The sequence below is a fragment of the Panthera pardus genome, unplaced genomic scaffold (genome assembly GCF_024362965.1).
Source record: "Panthera pardus isolate Hobbes unplaced genomic scaffold, ASM2436296v1 HiC_scaffold_21, whole genome shotgun sequence".
Taxonomy (NCBI): Eukaryota; Metazoa; Chordata; class Mammalia; order Carnivora; family Felidae; genus Panthera; species Panthera pardus.
In genome coordinates this window covers 65,705,122-65,723,337 of record NW_026526777.1, presented here as the reverse complement: position 1 = coordinate 65,723,337, position 18,216 = coordinate 65,705,122, and the positions used below count along the sequence as shown (strand labels likewise).

Here is an 18,216-nt window from a genome sequence, read left to right as displayed (position 1 = left end):
GTTGCCTTGAAGTCTTACAGCGACTGGTCTTGAGAGTATCTATCTTGTGTTCCGACATTTGATGAGACGCTGCTTTGAGGTGAGGGCTCTGGCCTCTCTCTCTCTCTCTCTCCAGCACTACAGTATTAACTTGCTGAACATCAATATCACATGTCCTTTCTTCTGGACCTGCCACACTGACCCCAGAGCTCTGTGCCTTGTTGAGGTGACAGTGTGTACTACTCAAGTGCTGGGCGATCCATCCAGCCCTTGGGGTTACGACACATGGAAAGTCCAAGCTTACATAGCCTAGGGTTCTAGGTAATGCTTAGACCTTGCAACAGAACGTCTTATTCTTTCTCAAGTATGTTCCATCCCTGGTCACAGCCATCCTCGCTGCTGAGAAGTTATCTGTACCACAAATGACAGGTTAGAAAAGAGGAAGGCTCCGAAGTTACCAGATCTTATCCATAGTCACAGGACTAGCGATTCTCATCTTTGAGATTAGGATTCAAGCTTTCTGTCTTCTAGGACTGGGGATTTTCCACTGCCTTGTGCTATGATGCAACTTGATAAATAAAAGCAGTTATTTTATTTTATTTGGGCAAAATAAAACCAAATGATAATCATTTGATTAATAATGAAGACCAAAAAAAAAAAAAAAGCCAGTTACATATTTTTGTATGTAACTCAAATCAAATCATATATAAGCATTTACCAATTACTGATCTAGTTGCCTAGCAACGTACCTTCCTATCACAGGGGGAAAATGTCTCTGCTGAGTGAGTCGGGTCATGCCCAGAATTAGGACGTGAATGGCAAATTATATGAAAATGGCTTCTCTGTCCCTAAAATCCCAACCCGGAGTGAGTCCTTGCCTGACAATAACAGCAACACAACATCTACTGCCACCACGGACATCATTATGTGCCACCCCCCATCACCTCCTGCCTCCCCCTCTGTAGACACAAACAGGATGCCGAAAGCTGCTCAGAATGCATCCGAGCGCTCTGGGAACCCAATCGGTCCATCAGGATTTACCGAATGACAGCCGCGCACAACACAAGTGTGCAATCAATGGGCTACAGATATCACAGAAGTCATCTCTGAGTCACCCAGAAGCTGCTTTGTGTCCCAGAGTCTACTCCTAAATCGCACAGATGAGAAGAATCCACCCCACCCCACACGACTGATAACTTTACATCGGCTCCAGAGATAAAGAGAAGTGTGAAGGAGACTGGGGACACATGGCAGGTAAACCAGCTACCCAGTTCAAGGGCTTCCCCACCAGAGTCAAGCTGGAAGTTCCTCCTGAACTGTTACCCGAACCGCACACCATTCGCCCATACCTGGGGGCACAACCAAGGGTAAAAAGCAATGTTTGAAAACCCACGCCGTTGGTGGATGTTACCATCCATGTGTGTCTGGAAGTTTTTCATGGTCAGAGTAAGAACGTTACGAACAAATGACAATATGGCTCAAGGCAAAAATAATGGCCGCGACAAGACCCCATTCATAAACCATGGTTTTTACCAAAGCTACTCAAAGTAAAAGCTTCTCCTTTGTGGAAAGCCAGGTCCCTATGAAAGTGTTAGCTGAGCCAAGGTCCTTGTGTGAAAAGAGAAATGCTTTCCTGTGTCCAAATAAAGCAGAAGATGTCTGATTAAAAAAAAAAAAAAAAACAATTGGCCATTGGTATAGAAAGCTAAACAGAAGTACAAATCATGGATTTGTAATTTCCTGGCTGTTGGATTTTAGAAACACCAGATAAACACTCCGTCCACGGCTTGGGAAGTTCAAAGGGAAGCGTCCTCCGCCTCCGTTTCTGGAAGGTGCATAGGCCATGGTCTCCCTGATGCTGTGGTTTCTCCAGGCTCAGCTAAGTGGCTCCGATGTCTACTGGGATTTGGAACACTTTAAGAAAGACCCTTCTACCTGTCTTCACCACGGGCTAAGCCCTCTACGCTCATTCGGTTGCCTGTTGCTCAGAACTCGCCGTCCTCCAAGCTGTGCTCACTCTGGCGGCCGGGAAGCAGGGCACTGGACACCGCGGCTGAACTTCTTGGCTTCCCTCAGTATTCTGCGCAAGCTGAGCTCTCATGGAGCGCCTTCACCAGTGAGCACAGTGCCACCTGTAGGAGGCAGGGCCCCGGGGCCCAAGAGAAGGTTGGGGACCTCTGCTCCAATGAACCTGCCCAGAGCCTGATGGTGACCTGGTGCCACCCTCTATCGGCAGCCTGGGAACAGGTGGACTTCTCACTACCCGCATGTCCAGCAGACCTCCTACGTCAGACCTGGGTACTGCCCCGATGGCAAACTCCAGGGCAGGACCTGGAAGAAAACCCTCCCTAGAGACCGGAAAGTTCTGGTTCTGAGACTGAATGACAGCAGCAAGGGGCCTCTTGCTTCGAGCTTCTGCGATCTGTCGTATCTTAAGAGAGAAGACCCTCGTTCTGTCAGGAACATTGGAAGATGGAATAAACCGAAACCACCCTCAGTTCGCGTGTAACAGAAAGGTCTAAAGAAACGCACTACCGATTTGTCAACTGCCTTCGATGCCGTGTGACATACCCTTGAGCTTACGACTCCAGAGCTGGTGGCTTCTTCGCGACCTGCACGTCGTTATTCCTCTCCACGCACACCTACAAAGTTACACTCCTACTCCCTGCTCTCCCGGGCTCCCACCTGCCAATACACACCCGTAAGACCTTCGGCAGGGAGGAGAAAACCATCGCGAACACGGCAGTCTGGAGGTACGCCTTCAGGGCGTTCTCTTTGCAGTGTGTTGACTATAGATGCCCTGGATGATGCCAGGTGAAGAGCACCCGCAGGGTGGGCACACTGCCCCATTTCCCTCTGACACAGCCTTGCCTTCTGTCTGAGCTGGTGACAATGACCTTGCACCCGGGTTTGACGACCCAGCATTTGTTCCTATCGTGCAGTTGCTTCCAAGCCCTGGAGCTTGGTCTTCCCAGGCTCCAACCCTGGCCTCCTGGTCTCCTGCCTCTCCGCCTTGGCTTGCCAGCTTGACTTCTGCTTACAAGCCCTCCGTTCCAGCCTGGGTTGATCTCCCTGGCTTTCTTCCTAATTTGCACTCAGGTCCTTATACATTTTGCCTTGTGCCAACTGACCTTCTGGCCATTAATCTCTTCTGGACAGATGATGCCTCCCATCTACAGATCATTTCCTCTGGCCTGATCTGCCCAGCCCAAACCTGCTTAGTACCAGAGAAACTGCATAGCTTGAACCTCCTCCAGAGCTATACCTTTGCAAACTGGGCCCAATAATACCTAAATTAAAAGAGCTGTGAGCACCTTAGACACAAGACCCACATAAATGCAAATGTAAGTTTAAAAATCCATCCCCAACTAGATATATATGATTTTCTTTAACCGCCATTACTGGGACCTATCACAAACACGAGTAATGGAGAACCAGCTAGTCTTACTGAATGCGGTGGATGAAACCAGGTAACTACAATGCAGCATTTCAGCTGCCTATAGGCAGGAAAAGACAACCACAGGCTAATTCAGGCCCATTCCGTGTGGAATGCCAGTGCCGGATTTTTCTGGGGAGAAACAGTTGTCCATAATATGTGTGTGTGTATGTGTGTGTGTGTGTGTGTGTGTGTGTGTGTGTGTACACATATATCTTCTACGGTAAAAGGACTATCCAACTAAAATTAAGATTCCTTCAAGGAATAAGCATATTCCAGATAATTTGATTCCAAGAATCTAATGAATCTAATGTTCTTTTCATTACATCATGCTGCCTTTTAAATGCTAACTCCAGTAGTTTCTAGTTAAGTCATTTATACATATGCTAATGTAATGTGGAAAAGAAGAAATCACATGATTTACCATAAACAAGACAGTCCATTTAAAAGCCAAGGGTGACCACTAATGCCCTAAGTTTTCCTTAGTATTTATCTTCCTTGGCTGTTTGGTAGAGAATTATTTTGAAAAGCAGAAGAAACTGAAGGGCAGTTGTGTTGTTCACTTTTTAGGTCTTTATTTTTTTTTTTATGTTTATTTATTTTTAAGGGAGGGAGAGAGAGACAGAGCATGAGCAGGGGAGGGGCAGAGAGAGAGGGAGACACAGAATCAGAAGCAGGCTCCAGGCTCTGAGCCATGAGCACAGAGCCTGATGTGGGGCTCGAACCCACAAGCCGTACGTGGGCTCACAACCTGAGCCGAAGTCGGAGGCTTAACCAACTGAGCCACCCAGGCGCCCCTTTAGGTCTTCATTTTAAAAGAAACAGTGCTTTATTCTCACTTTTCCCGTATTTTGATCATGTGAAATCACAAACTGACATGAGATTACTCACTCCAGAAATAATTTGATGCCTGAAGCAGCAAAGTGCTATCAGGGTGTGAGAGCTAGAAATGGGCAGCGTCTGCAGAGAAAATAAAGCCTTTAATCCATAACTCTTTGCTCAATACCTGTGGCTCTTTCAGAGCAAAGCTAATTAATTGTCAATGCTGGCTGACATGCTCTGTGGTTTGGGGGCTTCTTGGTTAATTAAATTTGAATATAACGGTTTTGTTTGTTAAAGGAAGTGATTGTTTTTCCTCCTTTAATATCAATATTTCTTTTTGTTCAGCAAATTATTTACTATAGTTGAAATTGGAAGGAATCATTAAGTAAGTTATTCCAAAGAACCACAATCTGCATGGGGTCTCTGGATACAGCAGAGGGACAGACTGCCTGTCCCTGACTCTGCTGCAAGGCTGGACTGCCCCAGACCCCGGGGCAGTGGTTTAGACTGCCTGCACCTCCGCAGCCCTGTTAGAGGGAGAGAGGCAGAAACTTACATGCCCCGCCCCCTTTCCTATCGATTCTGCTGCCCGGCCGCCTGGGCTGGGGTCTGTGCAGGTTGGTGAAAAACGTGGTAAACGCACACGGCGATAAAGTACACTCACCACAAGTGTGTCCAAAAGGCCCGATGCAGAGGAAGGAGGCAACTGTTGTTTTCAGTAGAGAAGTGATCCCCAACGGGACCGACAGCATAGATGAGAGATCACCCCAAAGCAAAATAATTTGTGAAAGGAGAAAGACTCTAAGGTAATCACAGCCTATGTGACTGGAGGGGTGATTCCTTTTGTGACTTTGAATCAAAGCTGCTAACAGTGACCTATCATTTACCTTTTCTTACACCTTCCCACTTATTTGGTTATTTCTGCAGGTGCAGGGTGGTTATGCTACAAAATAACAGGGGAAGGGGAAAGGAGGCAGATCTGGGGTGCACATCTTCATTGATAGAACATGTCTTGAGCACCAAGTAGGGACCCCCCCTCAATCCCTCTCATTCTGCTATCGCATGTACTGTCCCTAGTCAGCACCCCTGAAGTTGTTGGGGGCTATGCGCGCGCAGGAGTGTGTGTGTGTGTGTGTGTGTGTGTGCACACCCGTTCACAAGTGCATCTGTGTAGTATGGGGACGGAGAGGAGAAGGCAGGGAGAATAAGAAATTAAAAATGGGAAGATAACTCAGTGGATTCCTGTCACTGAAAGTTTCTGCTACATTCTTCTGTTACTTTTTTTGTCTTGCAGTTAGCAGGTGTTTTTGAAAAAAATTACCAAAAGATTAAACACTGCTACAACCAAAGGAATTCTTTTGAAACAAATTGCGGGCAAGAGAGAAATTTATCAAAATAAATGAAGATTTTCGTTTGAATTTCCTGGCGAAGTCTGTAAAGAAACCTGACCTAAGTTAAGCTGCACAATGAACTAATGTTTACTTTGGAAGGCATATTATTTTTAGGGAGGTGAAATCTACGATAGGTAATAATAGATTTTTCATGCTGTGTCTAGTCTCAGTTACTGGAATCCGAAGTTAAATGAGTCCCATTTTTGCAGAATTTGGAGCATGATTATATTATTTATTTTTTACTGTTAATTAAAAAAAATTGTTTTTAAATGTTTATTTATTTTTGAGGGACAGACTGCAAGCAGTGGAGGGGCAGAGAGAGAGAGAGAGAGAGAGAGAGAGAGAGACTGGGAGACACAGAATCTGAAGCAGGTTCCAGGCTCTGAGCTGTCAGCACAGAGCCCGATGCAGGGCTTGAACTCACCAACTGTGAGATCATGACCTGAGCCGAAGTTGGACGCTTAACTGACTGAGCCACCCAGGCACCCCATGGTTGTATTATTTTAAGTAGCCACATGGGTTTAAAGTACTATCTCAACTTTACTAACTCATTGTTAATTAGAACCACAGCTTTCTGACTCTGGATCCCTGGCTGAGAATAAAATCTCCAGGTCTGATTTTCTTATCAGGAAAGTAATATTTATGTCCTGATAGAGCTTCTAGGAACACATTGTGTGAAAAGAAGAAAATATCTGTTCTCTAGACCAGGATGCCATCCAGCTGTGTCTGTGAATATACTCAGGTGCAGCTGGACAGAATGTAATTCATGTTACATAATCAATCAAACGATCAATCATCTTCTCGTCTGGATTCCCACGTTTACACAACAGATACGCTCTATAAATTGCTTGTAATTTGAGTTATTATAAATTGAATCTAATTTCACATTGATTTCTATTAAAATTTCAGAAGGCATTTTATCTTTATGAATCCTATTCAATTGAGGGTAGCTATAGACACTTTATCTTTCAACGTCTGTGCTTCCCTTCCATTCTGTCAAATACGTAGTCGTCACCAACGCAAAGAGTTGTTCAAAGATGCATAGAAGTGACTCCTAATGTATGACTAACTACCAAGAAAAGGTTAAGAAATACACCAGGTTTTTCACTTGTTTCCCTAGCCTTTGACTTCATCAAGAGAAACCGCTTACTTTCAAGACACACAATCACAGTTTAGATCTTTCTCAGTATTTGGAAATAAAAAAAATATTTGGTTGAGGTTTTCAGATTGCAGAGTCTTCAGCATGAAGATGGCAACTGAAGTCACAAGAATGGAAGAGATGGCCAGGGAGGGGCAGAGCAGCATGAGAACGACGAGTGGCCCATGACCGAACCGTGAGGAGCTTCAACATCTAATGAGTGATGCAGAGAGAGGGGAGGGGAGGGCGGAGGGGCCTGTAAAGGAGCAGCAGACTGGGGGGTGGGGGGTGGGGAGACAGACCGAGTGGTCACCGATGTTAAATGCCACTAAGAGACCAACAAAGACAGCGAATGGAAAGTGTCCACTGGACCAGAACTAATAAGTTCATCACTGACCTTGAACAGAGTCGGAGGAGAGGCCGAGGACGTTTCGGAGCGTTGCGAAATAAAGCGGGGGCTGAAGAGGCATAGAGAAGGAGGCCTACGCTACTATTTCAAAAAATTAAACAAGAAAAGAAAAAAATGTAAAGCATTGCATTTTTAGACCTTAGCTTATGTGCCTTGTACTGAATTATGAGGCTCCGGTGTGACTTTGTTTTTAGCAGGGGCCGATATAAAAGCATCCATAGAAACCATTTCTACAGCTTATGAAAATTAAAGAAAATATCTTTCCTCTTATTATCCATGCCTTCATTTATTCCTGTTCTTCTACAGATATTGACTAAGCACCTACCATCTATAAGTTCCCTGGATCCATTAAGACAAATTCTCTGAGAAAGACTAGAGGTCTGCACACAAATCCTATGTGTCACTTTACTGGGTGAGAGGAATATAACCCAATAAAAAAGGCACAGGCTTTGGAATCATAGAGGCACGGTTCCATTCCTGGCTTTGCTATCTCCCTGGACACGTATGAAACTAAGGACACCCGGTGCAAGGGTCCGTTGTGAAGATCAAGGACATTACATAGGGAAAGTGGCCGCCATCAGAATGACAGGCACGCAGTAAGAGCTCAACCGACGTCTTGGTCCCTTCCTTTCTGAGCCATTAGCTTTTGTTTCCATGAAACTCAGAGCCTAATTAATGTCCAATTTCAATAACTAACTTGGTTCAGGAACTGGCTTCTCTTACTCCCTCCTTCTTACCTGGTTTCCTATATATGTTTCTGAGATCTAATTTCCTTTACAAGCCACTTAAAACCTTTCTGGGGAAACTTAAATGTTATCTGAACTACTCTGCTATTTACTGATCTTCTAGGTGAATTTTTTGCTTCCTATTTTCATCAAGGTTGCTAAGAGAAGCTCACATCCTATGTCATACTGTAGGATAAGATTATATCAGTCAATTCTTGTAGTTCTTTTTTTTTTTTTGAAAAATTTTTAATGTTTATTTATTGTTTGAAAGAGAGAGACACACACACACAGAGTGTGAGTGGGGGAGGGGCAGAGAGAGAGGGAGACAGAATCCGAAGCAGGCTCCAGGTTCTGAGCTGTCAGCACAGAGGCCGACACGGGGCTCGAACCCACGAACCACGGGATCATGATCTGAGCTGAAGTCGGATGCTTTGGCTGAGCCACCCGGCTGCCCCTCTTGTAGTTATTTCAAAGTCACTTCAGTTAGGGGGGGTCCAAATTAGTTAAGTGTTGCTTTGATTTTAGGGAGCTAGGTGATGAATACTCCAGGCTCAATCTAGACTAGAAAATCCCTCACGGGGGCTCGCAGGCCCACGATTCCGACGGGCCTCCAGGACTCCACAATGAAGTGTGGGTCGGCAGAGTTACGCGGAGGCAGCTTATGACTCAATATATGCTTCAGCAAACATTTATTTAGTGTTACAGTACTTTAGGACTTGAGAGTTCCTCCGGAGGCAGAAAAGAGAAGCAGCCAAGGGTATAATCTGGGGAGCCAAATATCTGGGTTCAGATGTGCTTTCTGCCACTCACAGCTCTGTGGCCTCGGTCAAGTGCCTTCACTTTTCCGTGCCAGTTTCCTCAACTGTAAAACAAGATATGAGAGTCGCTACAGCTCATGGAGTAGTGAGATTAACAGATAGACAGGGGCGCCTGGGTGGCTCAGTTGGTTAGATGTCCGGCTTTAGCTCAGGTCACGATCTCACGGTTCGTGGGTTTGAGCCCCACATTGGGTTCTGTGCTGACAGCTCAGAGCCTGGAGCCTGCTTCGGATTCTGTGTCTCCCTCTCTCTGCCCCTCCCCCACTCGCATTCTGTGTCTGTCTCTCAAAAATAAATACATGTTTAAAAAAATTTTTTAAATATATGGGGCGCCTGGGTGGCTCAGTCGGTTAAGCATCCGACTTCAGCTCAGGTCACGATCTTGAGGTCCGTGAGTTCGAGCCCCGCATCGGGCTCTGGGCTGATGGCTCAGAGCCTGGAGCCTGCTTCCGATTCTGTGTCTCCCTCTCTCTGCCCCTCCCCCACTCACACTCTGCTTCTGTCTCTCAAAAATAAATACATGTTTAAAAAAATTTTGAAAATATAGATAGATGCTATCTATCTATATTTTGTCTCTCTATCTCTCAGAACAGTTCCTGCCCCATAGTACATACCCAGTGTTTGTTACAATTATTATAATTCAATATTAATATGAAAACTATATCTTAAGTGTTTCTTTTTAGAGATTTGTTCCCATAAGCTTCTAAATATATAAATAATGGAAAACAACGTGAAAGCCACACCTTTCGGCCCTGCTCCGAACACTGCCCACCAGGCCTTCTTGACGTTTCCATCGACTCTGTGATACTGACTCTGATGCGTTTCAGGTCCCAGGCATCTTGAATACGACTTTCGGCCCTGCTCTTGGCTGGGAGGGCCTTATTTCTAGCTAAGAAAGGTCAGGAAAAAAGGACCCTCTCAATCCGAGGGTCCTCAGTCTTGGGGTCTTCCACAGCCTTAAATCAGACGTCAGGCACAGCTTGGTCAGCGCGGTTACTTTTGCCTGAAAGCCACAGCTGAAGCTAGATTCTTAGGTCACCCGTGCGTCTTCAGCCTTTGTGTGCTAGAGGCGAATTGCTTACTTGCTAGTTGTTCCTCTGATAGCATGTCCTCGTGCCAAAACAACCAGGGGCAGGACAAGCAATTATTACCTGCACCGACACACTTTAGGTAGTGTCCTGGGGCCCTCAGAGAGCGTGTGCGCAAAATAAATACGTATACAAAGCCAAAAGGCTGCGTTAAGCAAACTAACGCAGTTTAGTTTAAATTGGCCCACAAATGAAATCGGGTGTAGACAGTATCACTTTCCTGGATGCCCTGGAAAGCAGTTGTCCGTGCCACTGACCGCCATGTTTCCTCGCACCAGCCAGGCACCTGCCAGTTGTGGTTCCTGGCGAAGAGAAGGAGTGGTCGAGAGTGTCACTGGCTTACGACTGGCTGTGATTGCTTGTGTCTTCCTCACAGGGCTGAAGACGCCATAAAGTCGGGAGGCACGTCCATTTGTCCCGCTGCTGTGTTCCCAGCGCTGTCCGTCCTTAACAACCACAACACAAACATGGATGGTTGGATGGGAGACTGGCCCCCAAATCACCAACCCTGAAGGAGAAAGTCGGCTCTAGATCTTGACAGAGTTACCCCTATGGTCCTCACCCCCCGTCAATGGAAGAACTTGGAAACCATGGTCTAGGTGGAGGTGACTTTCAGTTGAGGGTTCCTCCAGCCCAGGGGTTCTGCAAGGCTATGCTTTGGGGCATATTTGGGTGTACTGGAGTTTCTAAACACTTCCAGAATAAGACTTGTCAGGTTATATTAACAGGTTCTCCATCATCTGTGGGGAAGGTGATTATTTTTGTTTGTTGGGGCTCTAAAATAAGACTGCTTTTTATTTGTTTTTTTTTTTTTAAGTTTACTGATTTTGAGAGAGAGAGAGAGAGAGAGAGAGAGCATGGGAGGGGCAGAGAGAGAGGGAGAGAGAGAATCCTCAGCAGGCTCCGTGCTGTCAGTGTAGAGCCTGATGTGGGACTCCAACTCACAAGCCATGAGATTATGACCTGAGCTGAAACCAAGAGTCAGATGCTTAACTGACAGAGCCACCCAGGCGTCCCTGTAGACCGCTTTATAAAGGGTGCAGCACAGAACAACCTTCTGAGAGACCACCCCCCCCCCCCCCCCGCCGGATTCCTGTGTTTTTGCTTCTCTGCCTCCATACCCACACCCTCACTCATCCGTCCTACGGTGTCCACAAGGGAAGGCACGCGGTCAGAGCTGATGCTTAATATTTCCTGCTCCGGATCAAGCCCGTCTACAAGGGCGAGGACTTTTATTTGTTTTATTTATTGCCAAGAACGGTGCCTCGTACAGAGCAGATACTCCATCAACACTCATAGAACGAGTGAATGAGTAAAGAGATTTTTTGATTTGTTTTTATGGTTTGCCAGCTTCTTAAATGACGATCATCAACGAAACATTTTGTGGTGTGGGATTTTGCAGGCTATTGTGTTCATAAAACAAATATAATTATTGTGTTCATTGTAATTATTTTTTCCACATCATTATTAGTCTGTGTCTCACATATGTCTTAGCAAGGCTTTGAGGGAGGGATGCTTTTTGAAGCTGCCTCTTGAAGGAAATATCTTCATCAGATCCTCTGTGAGTTAAAGACTGTAGACTTCTGGTTTATAAGGTTAATTCCAAAAGTCAATTTGATTAGATGGTTCTTTTTTTCCATTTCTGACCTTTAGAAAAGAAACCATTTGTTGCCAGGCTAGCTGGGGAGGGCTCTCTTTTTTTCCTCCAGAGGGGGCTCAAAGTCCACATTTCCTTGGCCTATCCCTGGGGTAGTTCTCATGATATAAAGCCTTTAGGTACTGCTCCCATTTATTGTTAACTAACCGATGAATCTGGGTGATTTTTTTAATAGATAATTTTCAAAATTATATTTTCAAGGTAATTAAATCAATAATGTTCTTCTCAGGCTATGAACAAATGACATTTCAACAACTCAGTTTTAATCCTGCCCTGCCTTTCCCCAGAATCAAAACACGGGTTACACCGAACATTCAATTTTACCTTTTCCCTTTGCTGGATACTCAAAACTTCTCAAATAAAACAAATGTGACCATGGAAGTCCACATTAATAGAGCAAATTCTCTACTTCGGGGCACACTCTTCCAAAACTTGACTTGGAAACAATTTCTGAGCTTCCCATTTCTGAGAGTTTCCATTTCTGAGCTTTCAGGAATCTGTTTCATTATCTATTTATTTTGAGAGAGAGGGAGAGACAGACTCCCAAGCAGGCTCCACGCTGTCAGCACAGAGCCCGACGCAGAGCTTGATCTCATGAACCGTGAGATCATGACCTGAGCTGAAATCAAGAGTGCGACGCTTAACCAACTGAGCCACACAGGTACCCCTCTCTCATTGTATTTTATTTTATTTTATTTTTAATTTTTTTTAACGTTTATTTATTTTTGAGACAGAGAGAGACAGATCACGAATGGAGGAGGGTCAGAGAGAGGGAGACACAGAATCCGAGACAGGCTCCAGGCTCTGAGCTGTCAGCACAGAGCCCGACGCGGGGCTCAAACTCACGGACCGCGAGATCATGACCTGAGCCGAAGTCAGCTGCTTAACCGACTGAGCCACCCAGGCGCCCCTCTCATTGTATTTTAAAAATAACTTCCTGTCTACATTCTCTACACACATGTCTTACCTCCTCACAGAACAGGCAGCTCCTGGAGGGCACCGCCAGTATCGCATGCAAATATTCATCCTACATGTTGCAAGGGCCTTACGAACATTTGTTGAATGGAAAACACAGGTGTGCAAATGCATCCAGGAATGACTGTGGGAGAACGTGGTGCTTGTTACCAACTCCGCTTCCGGATGTCAGCACCGGCTCCCTTCCCAGAACGCCGGTCTTCAAGGATTTGAAAGTCAGCAAGATACATGATCCCCCCAAGGACTCTTCCTGCCCTGAAACGCTATTGCTTCTGAAACACTGTGACATACTATCCTACCCTTCTTTGGTGTTTTAGAAGGCTCATCAGCCTCTCCCAGCATCACGAATTTTGGGTGTGTACCTTAATAAAGGTAACTGATCTGCTGAATGCTGGTGTGGACGACAAATGTTGAAATCACCCGCAAGGTACTCTAAGTACTTCTAAGTCACTACTTCTGACTTTTCAAGGGAAATCAAGTGGCCTGGACTCAATCTCCTCTTCTCTCCTGAACGGCCTTTCCTCTTTCCACCATGATATTCACAAATGGACACACAGACGTCATGAGTACACAAGTAGTCTAGGACCACCCACCCAGTCAGTGACAGAACCAAGGTTCACACACAGGCGTGGGTCCTACGTCCTCTCACCGTACCTGACCCACAATCTGCTGTCTCCAATTTCCCATCTCTTCTGACACAACCCTTTACTCATCACCCCCATCCCACCGTCCTATTCAGTGCGATCCATCACTCATCTCAGCCTCTTGTGAGAATCTGAAAAATACAGTGGGCCCAGAACACCAGTTTGAACTGCGCAGATGTACTTATACACAGATTTTTTTTTTCGATAAATGTGGTCCTGTAAATGTATTTTCTTTTCCTCATGATTTTCTTTTTTTTTACGTATTTTTTAATGTTTTCTTTATTTTAGAGAGAGAGAGAGAGAGAGAGAGAGAGAACACGAGTGGCAGAGCAGCAGAGAGAGTGGGACAGAAGATCTGAAGCCGGCTCTGCATTGATTGTAGGGCTGGAACCCACAAAACACGAGACCATGACCTGAGCTGAAGCCGGACACTTAACCAACTGGGCCACCCAGGCGCCCCACTGCCTTATACTTTTCTTAATAACATTTTCCTTTCTCCAGATTACTTTATTGCAAGGACACAGTATCCAAGAAATACAACATACAAAATGTGCGTTCATCGACTGTTTATGTTACCGGGAAGAATTCTGGTCAACAGTAGACCAGCAGTGGTTACGTTTTGGGAGAGTCAAAGGTCATATGCAGACTTTCAACTGTGCAGGGTGGAGGTGGGTGTGTCAATGCCCCCAAGCCCCACACTGTACAAGGGTCAACTGTATTCAATTTTAATCCCCACGTAATTCCGTGACACTCATGCACAGTCATGCTTCCGTGTGTAAACAGAGACTCAGGCCAGTTCTTCTGTCTGAAATTGCCTCCTGTCCCAGCCACCTGTCTCCTCATTCACCGAGACTCACCTCTAATGCATGGGAGTCCCTCCCCACCACCCGAAGGAGAACTTATTCTTTATTCCATAATCTCTGGTCGTATTTTGCTAATAGAGCTACTTTATGGCTTATCATAAAGTCTCACAGCCGAACTTGTATCGTAAGCACCCCTCTCCTTGATTCACCCATGAGTTCCCCAAACTGCACACAGTGCCTGTAACATATCGGACGCTCGGTGAATGGTTATGTACCAAATATCTGCTCCCTGCCCCAATGTGTATCGGCAGGCCTGCATTTCAAGTCGGATATACAGGAAACCGTTGATCTTGGTTAAGCTCCCGACCGAGTTTTCAACGTGATACAACAGAGATTGCAAAAGTGTACAGATTTAGTCGCCGTTGCCAAAAGCTAAAAAAGCAAAAGCTGGCATGTTTTTCCTGCCTCCATTTGTATATTCGCATTCAACCCTTTTCCTATTCCAAGTGCCACACTGCAAAATTTTTGCCTACACTTAGCAACCAAAATACCCAGAGAGAAAGCCCCCTGATGGTGGCGGGGGGGCGGGCGGGGGGAGGAGGCAGAGGTCTTTACAGAACAATTAGCCCAGCCTCCCTCCCCACTCCCCGGCTTTGAGTCCCCAGTATCCAGGGACAGTCTGGCAACTGGAACTCTGCGTTCAGCTGACAAGAATGTGCAAATGACAGTTTTGGCTGTCAGGAAGCTTATTACCTAAGCGAGGAGTTTACATATTTATGAGCTGACATCTCAGATTTGTGGCTTTGCGGAATTCTTCCATTTCCCTTCCGTGCGGCCAATGGGCAGGGGGAAGGCCTTGAGGGCTCATGACCTCACCCCCACATCTCCAGCCCAACCCCGGGCTACCGGAGGCGGCTTATTTGCGGAGGTAGCTGAGAGCCGGAGGTGAGTGAAAAATGAGCCTCCCCACTCCTGGGCTGGACCCGAAGAGGTGAATCACGGATCCGCGGGGTACTCTCTCGAATAGCAAAGGCAGCTGCAGTGAGCTTTTCCAGATCTGTGTGTCGTATTGATAGACACGCCCCTACAGAGACGTCTGTGACAAAGCCTGCTCGTGGAGATGACCTCAGTCGAACCTCTGGGCCATCCTGTGGGTGTGCACTGGCCACTGGGAAGGACGGACTATTTCTGGAAATCTGCTTTTCTCCCTATCCCGCAAAGAACACTTTCTGAGAGAAAAAAACGGCCTAATACTTAGAAGGAGCTCCTTTCATCGTGGACCAGAGTTCGATCGAGGTTCAGGAAAACCGTAACCTCCCGTGTGAGGGCTGGTAACGTGCAGCAAAGACCCAAATAGGAGGCTGGAATCCAACCCTGGGGTGTCAGGTTCCAAAGCCCTAGCTCCCTGCTTCTGTGACAAAGAGCGGACCCACACGGCAAGGGCAGTACAAAAAAAATAAAAAAAGGATATTGTTTTGGCTCACTAAAATTTTTTGAATCTTAGGACCCCCAAAAACCCGCCTAAAATATTGGTACTAAAAGTACACTGTGTCTCATGCAACCTTAAAACTAAGGGCCACCACACAGCACTCTCCACTGATTTAAGCCTTTCACACATTCTTTCTTTCCTTTCCTTTCTTTCTTTTTTTTTAAATTATTTATTTGGAGAGAGAGAGAGAGAGATGGGGGAAGGAGGGGCAGGGATTCTCCATCCCTTCCTTCTTTCCTTCATGCATCCATTCGGCAAATGTCTGTGGAGTAGGGTCCTGGCCTTAGACATCAAACACAGAGCTTCAAGAGGCAGGGGTCAATGTCAAGGTGATTACAGGCTAGCGAGAGAGGCGGACGGGCAACAGTGATGTCTCTGTGGTGACGAAGTCTCCGGTGAGAGATAGATGCAGGAACCACAGAATTACAGAGCAGGGGCCCTGACGCAGGCACAGGGGATCAGGGAAGGTCTCCCAGAAGAGAAGAAGGAATTAGCCAAGACCGGGAGGGACGGAGGGCAGGCCAGGTTGAGGGCCAGCGTGAATCTCGATAGGGTAACCTGTGTAGGGAAATGGAACTATTTCCATTTCTGGAGACGGGGAAGAAGTGATAACGTCCTCAAGGTCATACAAGTGGTCACCAACAGAGCCGGGACTAAAATACCCAGGTCTTGACTCCTACTCCAGTACCCATCTTCCCCAGGATCCCCACCACTCAGGATCGGGGTCCTCTGCTGAAAGCACAGGAGAAAAAGGAGGACGGCGTCACCAACAAGGACACGGCGGGACACCGTGCTAAGCATGCGTTACCATTCGATTCTTGCAAAATCTCACGAGGTAAGATTTTATGCATTTTACTGACGCAAAGAACAGAAGCTTAGAGAAGCTAAGACATTTCCTGCTCAGTGGCTCAAATGCGCATACAAGGATTGGTTCTGCGGAACGTAGACGTTCTCGGGGAGCAGCCCTTCCGTGGGCTCCTAGAGGAAGACGAGAGGGTGTGTGGGACAGAAGGCAAGGCTTTCCTCCGATCAGGAAAACTTGCAGAAGCATTTTTAGCAGGTCGGATTTCTTTTTCAAATGTACTGAAGACAGGTGTCCCCCCTGCAGGCTCTCCAAGGGAACAGGTGGGAAGATGGGGCTGAGAATGGATGTGCTGTGTCAACATGGCACACGTCTCTGCAGCCAAGCACACCCGGAACCCGAGAGTTCCCTGTGGTACAGATGAGCCACCGAGGACCCACGTTCTGGCAAGAGGGATCCTCGAAGATGTAAGACTGCCGGCCATCGGCTCACACAGAAGGCAAAGACAAGAACTAAGGACGGCGAGGATAACTCTTCTGCACTTTTCTTCCGAGCTGAAGCTCTGAAGACCACACCTGCTTCTAGAAGCTTCCGTAAGCGCCCAACATTTAGATGGGACCCGGTCGCTAAAGAAGAAGGGAAAACACTCTCCCCCCCACCCCGCCCCCCAGGACTGTGGAGCCCAGCGAGAGAGGGGGCAGTTCGTCCTGAACAAGCTTTCTGCAGAGCACAGGGCCGAGACGAAATGCAAGGTATTGACCAGTTTAAGACTCTTTCACCCACTCGGCGTTATCAATTCAGACCTGTGTGCTTAACAGAACTTTGACTGAGACTCCTCAGAGGCAACCCACCTCCTTCTCTTTCTGTGTCTCACCTTGGCTGCAGTATTTTTTTTTTTTTAATGGCTCAGCAGTTTTACTGATGCCAGTCAGCTGCCTTCTCTCAGACTGTTCGCTATCAGCATATCTGGCCCCCACTGCTCATTCACCACTGAAAAGCACTCTCCACCCTCCGTGCAAACCCTGCCCTTGACAGCTGGTCTTTTTTGCCCTAATAGGACACACAGGAGATCCCTGGGGGACCAGGAGCTGCTCTCCAGGGACGCTTCCAAGGGATAGCGAGGCACGGGGGTGTCGAGGAGGAAAAGCAGGAGCGGCTGGGAGTTGCTTGCTCTGTAAAAGTGAGCAGGAACTCGAAAGATGGGTCCTTATTGGCTTTTAACAACATTTCTGGAGAACCCTCCCTCCTTTGCCCGAAATCCAAAAGCAGAATGGAAGAATCTGTATCTCCACGAACCCAGGAAGGCTACGTCGGTTATCTGCGTTAACGGGGAACCGAAACCAAGGATGGGAATTGGGTAAGAGAATTATTCCCTTTCCAGTCCGACCTTTTTTTTTTTTTTTTAGTGATTTTTCTTTTCCCTGCATGTTCCGCCTCAGCTTTTTCACTCCCCTCCAAACCTCTTCCAGATGCGTTCGTCTGACAGAATCCACATAAACAAGAAACCAAAACAAAACAGCACAAGATCGAAAGCGTTTCCCCTTGCGATACAACCACTTCATGTGCAGAAAGGCACTCACGTGACCCTGCCAACATGTGTTTTCTGTCTCAGATTTCCCTTGATAACAAAGGACATATTTTAAAAGGCGTGGCCCTAGGTATATTTGCCCGGGCAGGAATCCGAGAAGAGTTTGGGGATTTCGTGTGGTTTTAGGCTGGTCCCCGCAGGTGCTCAGCGCTATAGCCCTTGACGATGTTAAATGCCAATCAATAAAGTTAGGAACACTTTGGGTTAGGTTTGTAAGATATGATCTCATGCAGAGCTCACAGAACTGATTTCATATTCAGGAATTAACAGAGCTCATTCAATTCCAAATTTGGCAGCTCTGTGTGTTACATTACAGTGCTCTCTCTGTCCAGAGCTGGGCAGGGCTCGCTAAAGGGAATCTTTAGAGGAGTCTTTCATGATGTTCCAAGACTCAGAGGGAAGGATGGAGGCAGGGATGCGGGGGCGGGGGGGGGGGGGGGGGGTTGCGCAAT

The 18,216-nt window shown here is 46.7% G+C and overlaps 1 protein-coding gene across 4 annotated transcripts in view; it reads right to left on the bottom strand.

Annotated features, from left to right (window-relative positions):
• The window catches only part of KIF26B (kinesin family member 26B), a 464,452-nt gene that overhangs the window by 146,129 nt on the left and 300,107 nt on the right, over positions 1-18,216 (bottom strand). The gene's annotated exons all lie outside the window — the stretch shown is intronic.